The sequence below is a fragment of the Siphateles boraxobius genome, unplaced genomic scaffold (genome assembly GCF_051911475.1).
Source record: "Siphateles boraxobius isolate OS27281-9 unplaced genomic scaffold, OSU_SipBor_1 269, whole genome shotgun sequence".
Classification (NCBI taxonomy): Eukaryota; Metazoa; Chordata; class Actinopteri; order Cypriniformes; family Leuciscidae; genus Siphateles; species Siphateles boraxobius.
In genome coordinates this window covers 632991-648071 of record NW_027508886.1, presented here as the reverse complement: position 1 = coordinate 648071, position 15081 = coordinate 632991, and the positions used below count along the sequence as shown (strand labels likewise).

Genomic DNA, 15081 nt, shown 5'->3' with positions numbered 1-15081 from the left:
TCCTCTGCGCCCTGCCCAGCCTCCTCTGCAGTCTCCTCCTCTGCGCCCTGCCCAGCCTCCTCTGCAGTCTCCTCCTCTGCGCCCTGTTCAGCCTCCTCTGCAGTCTCCTCCACAGCCTTCTGTCCAGCCAAGTGCTGCCTCTGCTCCTGCAACATCAACTGGGTCCAGTGTTGCAGACCAGGCTCCTGTAAGTAAGCTTCTCATTATTCGTGTGCAGGTGCTGCAGCGTGATTTCCAATGACCACAAAAAAAGAGGCCGCATTTCCTCTGTGCTGGAAACTTTGCACTGGCTACCTTTTAATTGTAGATTTAATCAAAAAATTGCGCTTTAAGCCATGCAAGCTGAAATGTTTGCGGCTCGGCAGCAGCAGGGAGGATGTATGTTTCGGCTCATTGGTATAGGGGTATGATTCTCGCTTAGGGTGCGAGAGGTTCCTGGTTCAAATCCCGGATGAGCCCATTATTAGGCTTTGCTTTTAATCTCTTCAGCCTGATTAGGGCAACCAGGATATTTATATCCCAGGTTTCGGCAGAGGAACCACGTCCGCCTCTTTTAGTCTACCTGATTCCACCTAGCCTCATCGCTATCTGCCTCTCAGACAGCCAGCTATCAGGAAGTGTTGGTTCCATGGTGTAATGGTTAGCACTTTGGGCTTTGAATCCAGCGATCCAAGTTCCAATCTCGGTAGAACCTTTTTAGGTTCTTTGCGGAAGGGTGGGAAAAAGCAGAGGTGATGCGCAACTGCTGACGTGGCAGTGAAATTGGCAATCTCAAACAGAGTCGGAATTGGGGAAACATGGGCTTAAAAAGCAAAGGCTTCATTTGCTCCTTGCTATCGTGCTTTTGGACTCAATGACTTAAATCTCTCCTGCTCATGGGAAAAGTTGACACACGCCAAGGTTCCATGGTGTAATGGTTTGCACTCTTGGCTCTGAATCCAGCGATCCGAGTTCAAATCTCGGTGGGACCTGCTTTTGCCAGGAATGTGTGCAGTACCTCGTTCGAAAAAACTTTTTCGGCAGCACTGAGCCGCAAGAGCTCATCTAGGTAGTGCCTCTTGAAGGGGGGCGTAAAAAGGACGGACAGCACTGGAGAATGCAGGCATCGATTCCGCTACCTCTCGCATGCTAAGCGAGCGCTCTACCATTTGAGCTAATTCCCCTCGATGATGGAGAGGAGGTGTCCATCGCTCTCAAAGACAAAGACGAGGTGCGATCACTGGCTACCTTTTAATTGTAGATCCGAGTTCAAATCTCGGTGGGACCTGCATTTGCCAGGAATGTGTGCAGTACCTCGTTCGAAAAAACATTTTCGGCAGCACTGAGCCGCAAGAGCTCATCTAGGTAGTGCCCCTTGAAGGGGGGCGTAAAAAGGATGGACAGCACTGGAGAATGCAGGCATCGATCCCACTACCTCTCGCTTGCGCCTACTGCTTCCTACTGATTGAGCCAAAGTAAGCCCAAAGTAAGCCCACGTGAGCCAATCGTGTTTCTCTGCTGTGGCTTACTTTTGACCAATCGCGTTCTCTCCTGTGGCTTACTTTTGACCAATCGTTTTTCTCTCCTGTGGCTTACTTTTGACCAATCGCCTTTCTCTCCTGTGATTTACTTTTGACCAATCGCGTTTCTCTCCTGGCTCTGCTCCTGTGGCTTACTTTTGACCAATCGGCGACCGCTATTATTATCGTCATCTTTGCAATCTTTCCAACAGGTAAGTCTATTCTTCACGACTGTATAATCGATCATTATTCATTCATAAACAGTGTTTGTTTTTGGACAATTAAACATGCCAATAAAGATAGCTAGCGTGTAATAGCACACGTTTTATTCTGTACATGTGAACCTGCAACTTTACCATGATATACAGTAAAAAACATGCCACTACTGTCAAGATAATTAGCCGACCGCTAATTAAGCTATATCCTCCTTAAACCATTTTTTTGTTGTTGTTAATTTAGTATTTTTTTGTGTCATTCATTACATTATTATATACATTACTCCAGCCCACGTGCCCACCACCACTGTGCCCACTGCATCTGTCCTCACTGATGCTGTGCCCACTGCCACTGTGTCTGTTCCTCCTCCACCTACTGCCACTAAGAACAGGCCACTGCTGGCGACCAATGTGTAGGCCCTGTTGGCGCGGGGGAAGCATTTATTTGCTTCACAGCTGGCACAAAAGGTTTTGTCTCCAGCCAAACCCTGTAAGTGGGTAAGTTTTTTCTTTTTTCTCCAGCCACTGCAGGCTCGAGAGGCCCTGCTCCTGCCCCGGCTCGTGCTACTGCCCCTGCTCCTGCCCCTTATCCTGCTCCTCCAGCATTGTGGACCCCTGGCCAGGTGTCCCAGTCGCCTGCAGAGCTTCCTGTCCACTGGAAAGAGCAACTCCAATCTTTCCAGCAAGGCCTTCAACCCCTGTCCCTCTGCACCAGGACCATCCTCACTACAGCCACCCACAGGACTGCAGCGCCCTGCCCAGCCTCCTCTGCAGTCTCCTCCTCTGCGGCCTGCCCAGCCTCCTCTGCAGTCTCCTCCTCTGCGCCCTGCCCAGCCCCTCTGCAGTCTCCTCCTCTGCGCCCTGCTCAGCCTCCTCTGCAGTCTCCTCCACAGCCTTCTGTCCAGCCAAGTGCTGCCTCTGCTCCTGCAACATCAACTGGGTCCAGTGTTGCAGACCAGGCTCCTGTAAGTAAGCTTCTCATTATTCGTGTGCAGGTCCTGCAGCGTGATTTCCAATGACCACAAAAAAAGAGGCCGCATTTCCTCTGTGCTGGAAACTTTGCACTGGCTACCTTTTAATAGTAGATTTAATCAAAAAATTGCGCTTTAAGCCATGGAAGCTGAAATGTTTGCGGCCCGGCAGCAGCAGGGAGGGTGTATGTTTCGGCTCGTTGGTCTAGGGGTATGATTCTCGCTTAGGGTGCGAGAGGTCCCGGGTTCAAATCCCAGACGAGCCCATTATTAGGCTTTGCTTTTAATCTCTTCAGCCTGATTAGGGCAACCAGGATATTTGTGAGAAATTGGGGATAAAATGTGCCAGAGAGAGGCCGGTTAGCTCAGTTGCTTAGAGCGTGGTGCTAATAACGCCAAGGTGGCGGGTTTTCATCCCCGTACGGGCCACTCATTTTCTCTCTGGGACCTTCGCTCTGCTCTTCTCGAAAATGACGGGCGGTCTCCCAGACATCACTGCTGGCTAAACCATACAAGTATCTGGCCGAAATAGCTCAGTTGGGAGAGCGTTAGACTGAAGATCTAAAGGTCCCTGGTTCAATACCGGGTTTCGGCAGAGGAACCACGTCCGCCTCTTTTAGTCTACCTGATTCCACCTAGCCTCATCGCTATCTGCCTCTCAGACAGCCAGCTAGCAGAGTGTGTTGGTTCCATGGTGTAATGATTAGCACTCTGGGCTTTGAATCCAGAAATCCGAGTTCAAATCTCGGTGGAACCATTTTAGGTTCTTTGCGGAAGGGAGGGAAGAAACAGAGGTGATGCGCAACTGCTGACGTGGCGGTGAAATTGGCACTCTCAAACCGAGTCGGAATTGGGGAAACATGGGCTTAAAAAGCAAAGGCTTCATTTGCTCCTTGCTATCGTGCTTCTGGACTCAATGACTTAAATCCTTGCTATCGTGCTTCTGGACTCAATGACTTAAATCTCTCGTGCTCATGGGAAAAGTTGACACACGCCAAGGTTCCATGGTGTAATGGTTAGCACTCTGGGCTCTGAATCCAGCGATCCGAGTTCAAATCTCGGTGGGACCTGCTTTTGCCAGGAATGTGTGCAGTACCTCGTTCGAAAAAACTTTTTCGGCAGCACTGAGCCGCAAGAGCTCATCTAGGTAGTGCCCCTTGAAGTGGGGCGTAAAAAGGATGGACAGCACTGGAGAATGCAGGCATCGATCCCACTACCTCTCGCTTGCGCCTACTGCTTCCTACCGATTGAGCCAAAGTAAGCCCAAAGTAAGCCCACATGAGCCAATTGTGTTTCTCTGCTGTGGCTTACTTTTGACCAATCGCGTTCTCTCCTGTGGCTTACTTTTGACCAATTTAGTTTCTCTCCTGTGGCTTACTTTTGACCAATCGCCTTTCTCTCCTGTGGCTTACTTTTGACCAATCGCGTTTCTCTCCTGGCTCTGCTCCTGTGGCTTACTTTTGACCAATCGGCGACCACTGTTATTATCGTCATCTTTGCAATCATTGCAACAGGTAAGTCTATTCTTCACGACTCTATAATCGATCATTATTTATTCATAAACAGTGTTTGTTTTTAGACAATTAAACATGGCAATAAAGCCAGCTAGCGTGTAATAGCACACGTTTTCTTCTGTACATGTGAACCTGCAACTTTACCATGATATACAGTAAAAAACATGTCACTACTGTCAAGATAATTAGCCGACCGCTAATTAAGCTATATCCTCCTTAAACCATTTTTTTGTTGTTGTTAATTTAGTATTTTTTGTGTCATTCATTACATTATTTTGAGCACAAGAAGATTTTTACTAAAACCTTTTAAAAAAAAAGTTTAATTCATATATGTTATACTATACTATGTTATACACCAGTATACATATTTATGTTATCTTTTTAAATACTATGTTATACATATTTAAAAAGACATGAATAGGCAAAACAAGTGTTTTTTTGTTTCAACAAATGATTCTCAACTATGTTATAAAAGATATACCAAAACGATTTGATATACCATTTTAAGTTTTAGATCTGTTTGATGATCATATTATTATGAATTGTCATAAACGCCTTTATGTTATATTTGGTGTTTCTTAGTAATCTCTGCCACAAAAGCTAAACAAAACAAAACGATTTAAGCATGGCATGATACCAGCAAGATTGTACCAAGAAGTGTTATTTATTTTCTTATTAATTAGTTCATCACACTATTTACAATTTGTACACAAGGCAATTCAAAGTGATTCACAGTTGTATAAAAAACAATAATGCTTATGCTCATAATAATAATAATCATTAATTATTATAATATTATAATAATTAATTACATAAAAAAATGCTGTAGTAAAATACTTTCAGTTGGAATATGACAGCTATGTAACGTTCTGTTTATGCCTGTGTCCTTTCAGATTATGTATGCATACCCAGTTTTACGAAGAACCTCTGAGGGTCGACTCCTTATGGGGCCAACTGAGGAGGCCAATAGGAGGAAGATCGTGTTGGCAGGGAGGGCCAGGTGTAAAGAGGAGGTCTTGGCTGAGGCCACTGCCTTTGTGAGGCAGAATGGAGGGAATCCTGGAGACCAGTTCCTGGTTCTGTCTCACTGCAAGATCCAGTTTGGGAAACACCAGGGTCAGAGGTTCCTCAGGCTGCTGAAGAACTCACTGTGGTATGCCTGCTATCTGGTCAGCAGCATTTTGGGGGAGGAGGAGAGGGACAACCCGCTGTCGGACAACAAACACCTGTTCCTCAGATACACCTCGCAGATCAGGGAGGTAGGCGAGGCTGTAGAGGTGTATCAGAAAAAAACAGGCCATGCTGCAGGATGCCCACAGGACAGGAGACTCTTGGTGTCTGATGGTGGAGTTTGGGGATTTTAAGGGTAGGTCAATAAAGGAGGTGTATGAGGACCCAAGCAAGGAGGCCCAGGCTCTCATCACCATCTTTCCAGCAAGGCTTTCAACCCCTGTCCCTCTGCACCAAGACCATCCTCACTACAGCCACCCACAGGACTGCAGCGCCCTGCCCAGCCTCCTCTGCAGTCTCCTCCTCTGCACCCTGCCCAGCCTCCTCTGCAGTCTCCTCCTCTGCGCCCTGCCCAGCCTCCTCTGCAGTCTCCTCCTCTGCGCCCTGCCCAGCCTCCTCTGCAGTCTCCTCCTCTGCGCCCTGCTCAGCCTCCTCTGCAGTCTCCTCCACAGCCTTCTGTCCAGCCAAATGCTTCCTCTGCTCCTGCAACATCAACTGGGTCCAGTGTTGCAGACCAGGCTCCTGTAAGTAAGCTTCTCATTATTCGTGTGCAGGTCCTGCAGCGTGATTTCCAATGACCACAAAAAAAGAGGCCCCATTTCCTCTGTGCTGGAAACTTTGGACTGGCTACCTTTTAATTGTTGATTTAATCAAAAAATTGCGCTTTAAGCCATGGAAGCTGAAATGTTTGCGGCCCGACAGCAGCAGGGAGTATGTATATTTCGGCTCGTTGGTCTAGGGGTATGATTCTCGCTTAGGGTGCGAGAGGTCCCGGGTTCAAATCCCGGACGAGCCCATTATTAGGCTTTGCTGTTAATCTCTTCAGCCTGATTAGGGCAACCAGGATATCTCTGAGCAATTGGGGATAAAATGTGCCAGAGAGAGGCCGGTTAGCTCAGTTGGTTAGAGCGTGGTGCTAATAACGCCAAGGTCGCGGGTTTGATCCCTGTACGGGCCACTCATTTTCTCTCTGTGACCTTCGCTCTGCTCTTCTCGAAAATGACGGGCGGTCTCCCATACATCCATGCTGGCTAAACCGCACAAGTACCTGGCCGAAATAGCTCAGTTGGGAGAGCGTTAGACTGAAGATTTAAAGGTCCCTGGTTCAACCCCGGGTTTCGGCAGAGGAACAACCTCCGCCTCTTTTAGTCTACCTGATTCCACCTCTCAGACAGCCAGTTAGCAGGGTGTTTTGGTTCCATGGTGTAATAGTTAGCACTCTGGGCTTTGAATCCAGCGATCCGAGTTGAAATCTCGGTGGAACCTTTTTAGGATCTTTGCGGAAGGGAGGGGAAAAACAGAGGTGATGCGCAACTGCTGACGTGGCGGTGAAATTGGCACTCTCAAACCGAGTCGGAATTGGGGAAACATGGGCTTAAAAAGCAAAGGCTTCTTTTGCTCCTTGCTATCGCGCTTCTGGACTGAATGACTTACATCTCTGCACCACATGGGAAAAGTTGACACACGCCGAGGTTCCAGGGTGTAAGGGTTAGCACTCTGGGCTCTGAATCCAGTGATCCGAATTCAAATCTCGGTGGGACCTTCATTTGCCAGGCTAAACAGCACAAGCACCAGGCTTGTATATAATAGCTCAGTTGGGAGAGTGTTAGACTGAAGATCTAAAGGTCCCTGGTTCAATCTCGGGTTTCGGCAGAGGAATCATGCCAGCCTCCTTTAGGCTACCTGATTCCACCTAGCCTCATCGCTATCTGCCTCTCAGACAGACAGCTGGGAGGGTGTGTTGGTTCCATGGTGTAATGGTTAGCACTATGGGCTTTGAATCCAGCGATCCGAGTTCAAATCTCGGTAGAACCTTTTTAGGTTCTTCGCGGAAGGGATGGAAAAAACAGAGGTGATGCGCAACTGCTGACGTGGCGGTGAAATTGGCACTCTCATACCGAGTCGGAATTGGGGAAACATAGGGTGCTTCTCAATATCCCTCCTCGTCTCCTCGTTCCTCTGTCCTCCATCCTATGACCCGGAAACCGATCGAGCTCAGCCATCTTGAAGGACATCTCAATTCTCTAATTGCACCGCGAGGAGGCGAGGATCGAGGAGTGAGGAGGCTTTCAGAGGAGTCATGAGCGAGGATACACAGGTGTATCCTATGCGGAAGTGTTTTATTGACTAAACGTGACGCACGTATACATTCTCCTCCCCCTTCACATCGGTCACAATCTGTTTTAAAGTATACTTTACCTTTGCAGTTTATATAAACCACACATTACACATATTTCAACAGGGTATCTTGCTTTATTATTATTTATTATGAATTTCTTAAATAAACAAACTGCAACAACATGAGGGCAGATCCTTTGAGCGCTGCTGATGACGCTATGAAGTGACGCTCGAGTGATCAAGTATTCCAATGTATAAAAAAGCTTTCATTCGATTCCTCCATCCTCATTTTTGTCATTCATTACATTATTTTGAGCACAAGAAGATTTTTACTAAAACCTTTTAAAAAAAAAGTTTAATTCATATATGTTATACTGTACTATGTTATACACCAGTATACATATTTATGTTATCTTTTTAAATACTATGTTATACATATTTAAAAAGACATAAATAGGCAAAAACAAGTGTTTTTTTGTTTCAACAAATGATTCTCAACTATGTTATAAAAGATATACCAAAACGATTTGATATACCATTTTAAGTTTTAGATCTGTTTGATGATCATATTATTATGAATTGTCATAAACGCCTTTATGTTATATTTGGTGTTTCTTAGTAATCTCTGCCACAAAAGCTAAACAAAACAAAACGATTTAAGCATGGCATGATACCAGCAAGATTGTACCAACAAGTGTTATTTATTTTCTTATTAATAAGTTCATCACACTATTTACAATTTGTACACAAGGCAATTCAAAGTGATTCACAGTTGTATAAAAAACAATAATGCTTATGCTCATAATAATAATAATAATATTCATTAATTATTATAATATTATAATAATTAATTACATAAAAAAGAAATGCTGTAGTAAAATACTTTCAGTTGGAATATGACAGCTATTTAACGTTCTGTTTATGCCTGTGTCCTTTCAGATTATGTATGCATACCCGGTTTTACGAAGAACCTCCGAGGGTCGACTCCTTATGGGGCCAACTGAGGAGGCCAATAGGAGGAAGATCGTGTTGGCAGGGAGGGCCAGGTGTAAGGAGGAGGTCCTGGCTGAGGCCACTGCCTTTGTGAGGCAGAATGGAGGGAATCCTGGAGACCAGTTCCTGGTTCTGGCTCACTGCAAGATCCAGTTTGGGAAACACCAGGGTCAGATTTTCCTGTGGCTGCTGGAGAACTCACTGTGGTAGGAGAACTCACTCGCAGATCAGGGAGGTAGGCGAGGCTGTAGAGGTGTATCAGAAAAAAACAGGCCATGCTGCAGGATGCCCACAGGACAGGAGACTCTTGGTGTCTGATGGTGGAGTTTGGGGATTTTAAGGGTAGGTCAATAAAGGAGGTGTATGAGGACCCAAGCAAGGAGGCCCAGGCTCTCATCACCTACCTGAAGAAGGCAAAGGCCAGGCCTAACACCAATATGGCCCTTTTCAAAGCATACGTGCTGAAGAGGCAGGCTCCAGCCCACATGCCCACCACCACTGTGCCCACTGCATCTGTCCTCACTGCTGCTGTGCCCACTGCCACTGTGTCTGTTCCTCCTCCACCTACTGCCACTAAGAACAGGCCACTGCTGGCGACCAATGTGAAGGCCCTGTTGGCGCGGGGGAAGCATTTATTTGCTTCACAGCTGGCACAAAAGATTTTGGCTCCAGCCAAACCCTGTAAGTGATTTGCAAGCTTTAAAATCATTACAGTATATATTATGCAGTATATATGTCTAACGAAAATACGTGTTCAACAGCTGCAGGACCACGTGTACATCCTGCGTCTGAGTCCGCAGCCCGGAGACAGCTCTTTACATGTGGTGAGTATCACTTAACGCATACAAGTGTGTTGGTGACATGTGCTTAGTGTTTTATGTTATTTTACAGACTCTGCTGCTACGGATTTTTTTGAGGAGGAAGATGACCTGGAGATGGCAACTGTAGCCTCGCAAGCTGAGGAACAACTTCCTCAAGGTATGTAAATCTTAAACAATATTTTACAAACAATTACAAATAAAACAAAACAGTATTTTTTAAATGACATATTATTTTATTTCACAACACAGAGGAATGGCACTTCTCAGGTGTCAATCTACATTCACTCTTTGAGTGAACATCCTCAAAGGAAAAAAGATAATTTAAAGGTGTATGTAAAAGGTTTTATTTAATTTTTTATCGTAATCACTGACTAAAGCTCATTCTTGTCATCTCACACTTCCCCCACTCCCCTTGGAATAAGTGGCTGTTGTAGTGTTTGGTCTGCTTCGCTTCACACTTGGCTGATCCCATCTTTTTTTCTTCTTGTATTTCTTCTAATGGTGCTTGGATGAAAAACAGGATGATTTTCACTGCTTCCTTCCATCTTTTCATCATCATGTCATCTCTCTACTAATCATACATGCGTTGCAGTAAACCTTGTAATCGCAGTAGCTGTCCAGCAGAGCTGAGAAAGTCATGCAGTGAAAGTCTAAAACAATAAGATAATTTTGTTGTGTTTTTTTACGCTCCAGCCACTGCAGGCTCGAGAGGCCCTGCTCCTGCCCCGGCTCGTGCTACTGCCCCTGCTCCTGCCCCTTATCCTGCTCCTCCAGCATTGTGGACCCCTGGCCAGGTGTCCCAGTCGCCTGCAGAGCTTCCTGTCCACTGGAAAGAGCAACTCCTATCTTTCCAGCAAGGCCTTCAACCCCTGTCCCTCTGCACCAGGACCATCCTCACTACAGCCACCCACAGGACTGCAGCGCCCTGCCCAGCCTCCTCTGCAGTCTCCTCCTCTGCGCCCTGCCCAGCCTCCTCTGCAGTCTCCTCCTCTGCGACCTGCCCAGCCTCCTCTGCAGTCTCCTCCTCTGCGCCCTGCCCAGCCTCCTCTGCAGTCTCCTCCTCTGCGCCCTGTTCAGCCTCCTCTGCAGTCTCCTCCACAGCCTTCTGTCCAGCCAAGTGCTGCCTCTGCTCCTGCAACATCAACTGGGTCCAGTATTGCAGACCAGGCTCCTGTAAGTAAGCTTCTCATTATTCGTGTGCAGGTCCTGCAGCGTGATTTCCAATGACCACAAAAAAAGAGGCCGCATTTCCTCTGTGCTGGAAACTTTGCACTGGCTACCTTTTAATTGTAGATTTAATCAAAAAATTGAGCTTTAAGCCATGCAAGCTGAAATGTTTGCGGCCCGGCAGCAGCAGGGAGGATGTATGTTTCGGCTCGTTGGTCTAGGGCTATGATTCGCGCTTAGGGTGCGAGAGGTCCCGGGTTCAAATCCCCGACGAGCCCATTATTAGGCTTTGCTTTTAATCTCTTCAGCCTGATTAGGGCAACCAGGATATTTTTGAGAAATTGGGGATAAAATGTCTCAGAGAGAGGCCGGTTAGCTCAGTTGGTTAGAGCGTGGTGCTAATAACGCCAAGGTCGCGGGTTCGATCCCCGTACGGGCCACTCATTTTCTCTCTGGGACCTTCGCTCTGCTCTTCTCGAAAATGACGGGCGGTCTCCCAGACATCCCTGCTGGCTAAACCATACAAGTACCTGGCCAAAATAGCTCAGTTGGGAGACCGTTTGACTGAAGATCTGAAGGTCCCTGGTTCTATCCCGGGTTTCGGCAGAGGAACCACGTCCGCCTCTTTTAGTCTACCTGATTCCACCTAGCCTCATCGCTATCTGCCTCTCAGACAGCCAGCTAGCAGAGTGTGTTGGTTCCATGGTGTAATGGTTAGCACTCTGGGCTTTGAATCCAGCGATCCGAGTTCAAATCTCGGTGGGACCTGCATTTGCTAGGAATCTGTGCAGTACCTCGTTCGAAAAGACTTTTTCGGCAGCACTGAGCCGCAAGAGCTCATCTAGTTGGTGCCCCTTGAAGGGGGGCGTAAAAAGGATGGACAGCACTGGAGAATGCAGGCATCGATCCCGCTTCCTCTCGCATGCTAAGCGAGCGCTCTACCATTTGAGCTAATTCCCCTCGATGATGGAGCGAAGGTGTCCATCGCTCTCAAAGACAAAGACGAGGCGCGATCCCTAGCACGTGTGCAGGTGCTGCAGCCTGATTTCCAATGACCACAAAAAAACAGGCCGCATTTCCTCTGTGCTGGCAACTTTGCACTGGCTACCTTTTAATTGTAGATTTCATCAAAAAATTGCGCTTTGAATCCAGCGATCCGAGTTCAAATCTCGGTGGAACCTTTTTAGGTTCTTTGCGGAAGGGAGGGAAAAAACAGAGGTGATGCGCAACTGCTGACGTGGCGGTGAAATTGGCACTCTCAAACCGAGTCGGAATTGGGGAAACATGGGCTTAAAAAGCAAAGGCTTCATTTGCTCCTTGCTATCGTGCTTCTGGACTCAATGACTTAAATCCTTGCTATCGTGCTTCTGGACTCAATGACTTAAATCTCTGGTGCTCATGGGAAAAGTTGACACACGCCAAGGTTCCATGGTGTAATGGTTAGCACTCTGGGCTCTGAATCCAGCGATCCGAGTTCAAATCTCGGTGGGACCTGCATTTGCTAGGAATGTGTGCAGTACCTCGTTCGAAAAAACTTTTTCGGCAGCACTGAGCCGCAAGAGCTCATCTAGTTGGTGCCCCTTGAAGGGGGGCGTATAAAGGATGGACAGCACTGGAGAATGCAGGCATCGATCCCGCTTCCTCTCGCATGCTAAGCGAGCGCTCTACCATTTGAGCTAATTCCCCTCGATGATGGAGCGAAGGTGTCCATCGCTCTCAAAGACAAAGACGAGGCGCGATCCCTAGCACGTGTGCAGGTGCTGCAGCGTGATTTCCAATGACCACAAAAAAACAGGCCGCATTTCCTCTGTGCTGGCAACTTTGCACTGGCTACCTTTTAATTGTAGATTTAATCAAAAAATTGCGCTTTGAGTCCAGCGATCCGAGTTCAAATCTCGGTGGAACCTTTTTAGGTTCTTTGCGGAAGGGAGGGAAAAAACAGAGGTGATGCGCAAATGCTGACGTGGCGGTGAAATTGGCACTCTCAAACCGAGTCGGAATTGGGGAAACATGGGCTTAAAAAGCAAAGGCTTCATTTGCTCCTTGCTATCGTGCTTCTGGACTCAATGACTTAAATCCTTGCTATCGTGCTTCTGGACTCAATGACTTAAATCTCTGCTGCTCATGGGAAAAGTTGACACACGCCAAGGTTCCATGGTGTAATGGTTAGCACTCTGGGCTCTGAATCCAGCGATCCGAGTTCAAATCTCGGTGGGACCTGCTTTTGCCAGGAATGTGTGCAGTACCTCGTTCTAAAAAACTTTTTCGGCAGCACTGAGCCGCAAGAGCTCATCTAGGTAGTGCCCCTTGAAGGGGGGCGTAAAAAGGATGGACAGCACTGGAGAATGCAGGCATCGATCCCACTACCTCTCGCTTGCGCCTATTGCTTCCTACCGATTGAGCCAAAGTAAGCCCAAAGTAAGCCCACGTGAGCCAATCGTGTTTCTCTGCTGTGGCTTACTTTTGACCAATCGCGTTCTCTCCTGTGGCTTACTTTTGACCAATCGTGTTTCTCTCCTGTGGCTTACTTTTGACCAATCGCCTTTCTCTCCTGTGGCTTACTTTTGACCAATCGCGTTTCTCTCCTGGCTCTGCTCCTGTGGCTTACTTTTGACCAATCGGCGACCGCTATTATTATCGTCATCTTTGCAATCTTTGCAACAGGTAAGTCTATTCTTCACGACTGTATAATCGATCATTATTTATTCATAAACAGTGTTTGTTTTTAGACAATTAAACATGCCAATAAAGCTAGCTAGCGTGTAATAGCACACGTTTTCTTCTGTACATGTGAACCTGCAACTTTACCATGATATACAGTAAAAAACATGCCACTACTGTCAAGATAATTAGCGGACCGCTAATTAAGCTATATCCTCCTTAAACCATTTTTTTGTTGTTGTTAATTTAGTATTTTTTTGTGTCATTCATTACATTATTTTGAGCACAAGAAGATTTTTACTAAAACCTTTAAAAAAAAAAGTTTAATTCATATATGTTATACTATACTATGTTATACACCAGTATACATATTTATGTTATCTTTTTAAATACTATGTTATACATATTTAAAAAGACATGAATAGGCAAAAACAAGTGTTTTTTTGTTTCAACAAATGATTCTCAACTATGTTATAAAAGATATACCAAAACGATTTGATATACCATTTTAAGTTTTAGATCTGTTTGATGATCATATTATTATGAATTGTCATAAACGCCTTTATGTTATATTTGGTGTTTCTTAGTAATCTCTGCCACAAAAGCTAAACAAAACAAAACGATTTAAGAATGGCATGATACCAGCAAGATTGTACCAAGAAGTGTTATTTATTTTCTTATTAATTAGTTCATCACACTATTTACAATTTGTACACAAGGCAATTCAAAGTGATTCACAGTTGTATAAAAACAATAATGCTTATACTCATAATAATAATAATCATTAATTATTATAATATTATAATAATTAATTACATAAAAAATAAATGCTGTAGTAAAATACTTTCAGTTGGAATATGACAGCTATGTAACGTTCTGTTTATGCCTGTGTCCTTTCAGATTATGTATGCATACCCGGTTTTACGAAGAACGTCTGAGGGTCGACTCCTTATGGGGCCAACTGAGGAGGCCAATAGGAGGAAGATCGTGTTGGCAGGGAGGGCCAGGTGTAAGGAGGAGGTCCTGGCTGAGGCCACTGCCTTTGTGAGGCAGAATGGAGGGAATCCTAGAGACCAGTTCCTGGTTCTGGCTCACTGCAAGATCCAGTTTGGGAAACACCAGGGTCAGAGGTTCCTGTGGCTGCTGGAGAACTCACTGGGGTATGCCTTCTATCTGGTCAGCAGCATTTTGGGGGAGGAGGAGAGGGACAACCCGCTGTCGGACAACAAACACCTGTTCCTCAGATACACCTCGCAGATCAGGGAGGTAGGCGAGGCTATGGAGGTGTATCATATAAAACAGGCCATGCTGCAGGAGGCCCAGAGGACAGGAGACTCTGGATGTCTGATGGTGGAGTTTGGGGATTTTAAGGGTAGGTCAATGAATGAGGTGTATGAGGACCCAAGCAAGGAGGCCCAGGCTCTCATCACCTACCTGAAGAAGGCAAAGGCCAGGCCTAACACCAATATGGCCCTTTTCAAAGCATACGTGCTGAAGAGGCAGGCTCCAGCCCATGTGCCCACCACCACTGTGCCCACTGCATCTGTCCTCACTGCTGCTGTGCCCACTGCCACTGTGTCTGTTCCTCCTCCACCTACTGCCACTAAGAACAAGCCACTACTGGCGACCAATGTGAAGGCCCTGTTGGCGCGGGGGATGCATTTATTTTCTTCACAGCTGGCACAAAAGATTTTGGCTCCAGCCAAACCCTGTAAGTGATTTGCAAGCTTTAAAATCATTACAGTATATATTATGCAGTATATATGTCTAACGAAAATACGTGTTCAACAGCTGCAGGACCACGTGTACATCCTGCGTCTGAGTCCGCAGCCCGGAGACAGCTCTTTACATGTGGTGAGTATCACTTAACGCATACAAGTGTGTTGGTGACA

At 46.3% G+C, this 15081-nt stretch overlaps 11 non-coding genes across 11 annotated transcripts; all 11 read left to right on the top strand.

The window, feature by feature from the left end:
- Positions 1 to 2879: 2879 nt before the first annotated feature.
- Positions 2880 to 2951, top strand: trnap-agg (transfer RNA proline (anticodon AGG)). The gene has a single exon. It is a non-coding gene; the product is annotated as a tRNA-Pro (tRNA).
- A 256-nt stretch (positions 2952 to 3207) lies between these two features.
- Positions 3208 to 3280, top strand: trnaf-gaa (transfer RNA phenylalanine (anticodon GAA)). The gene has a single exon. It is a non-coding gene; the product is annotated as a tRNA-Phe (tRNA).
- Positions 3281 to 3370: 90 nt separating this feature from the next.
- Positions 3371 to 3442, top strand: trnaq-uug (transfer RNA glutamine (anticodon UUG)). The gene has a single exon. It is a non-coding gene; the product is annotated as a tRNA-Gln (tRNA).
- Positions 3443 to 3683: 241 nt separating this feature from the next.
- trnaq-cug (transfer RNA glutamine (anticodon CUG)) lies at positions 3684 to 3755 on the top strand. The gene has a single exon. It is a non-coding gene; the product is annotated as a tRNA-Gln (tRNA).
- Positions 3756 to 6153: 2398 nt separating this feature from the next.
- trnap-agg (transfer RNA proline (anticodon AGG)) lies at positions 6154 to 6225 on the top strand. Its single transcript has one exon. It is a non-coding gene; the product is annotated as a tRNA-Pro (tRNA).
- An 88-nt stretch (positions 6226 to 6313) lies between these two features.
- On the top strand, positions 6314 to 6387 carry trnai-aau (transfer RNA isoleucine (anticodon AAU)). The gene has a single exon. It is a non-coding gene; the product is annotated as a tRNA-Ile (tRNA).
- A 93-nt stretch (positions 6388 to 6480) lies between these two features.
- trnaf-gaa (transfer RNA phenylalanine (anticodon GAA)) lies at positions 6481 to 6553 on the top strand. Its single transcript has one exon. It is a non-coding gene; the product is annotated as a tRNA-Phe (tRNA).
- Positions 6554 to 10894: 4341 nt separating this feature from the next.
- On the top strand, positions 10895 to 10968 carry trnai-aau (transfer RNA isoleucine (anticodon AAU)). The gene has a single exon. It is a non-coding gene; the product is annotated as a tRNA-Ile (tRNA).
- Positions 10969 to 11224: 256 nt separating this feature from the next.
- trnaq-uug (transfer RNA glutamine (anticodon UUG)) lies at positions 11225 to 11296 on the top strand. The gene has a single exon. It is a non-coding gene; the product is annotated as a tRNA-Gln (tRNA).
- Positions 11297 to 11950: 654 nt separating this feature from the next.
- trnaq-cug (transfer RNA glutamine (anticodon CUG)) lies at positions 11951 to 12022 on the top strand. Its single transcript has one exon. It is a non-coding gene; the product is annotated as a tRNA-Gln (tRNA).
- A 654-nt stretch (positions 12023 to 12676) lies between these two features.
- On the top strand, positions 12677 to 12748 carry trnaq-cug (transfer RNA glutamine (anticodon CUG)). Its single transcript has one exon. It is a non-coding gene; the product is annotated as a tRNA-Gln (tRNA).
- The last annotated feature ends 2333 nt before the right edge of the window (positions 12749 to 15081 follow it).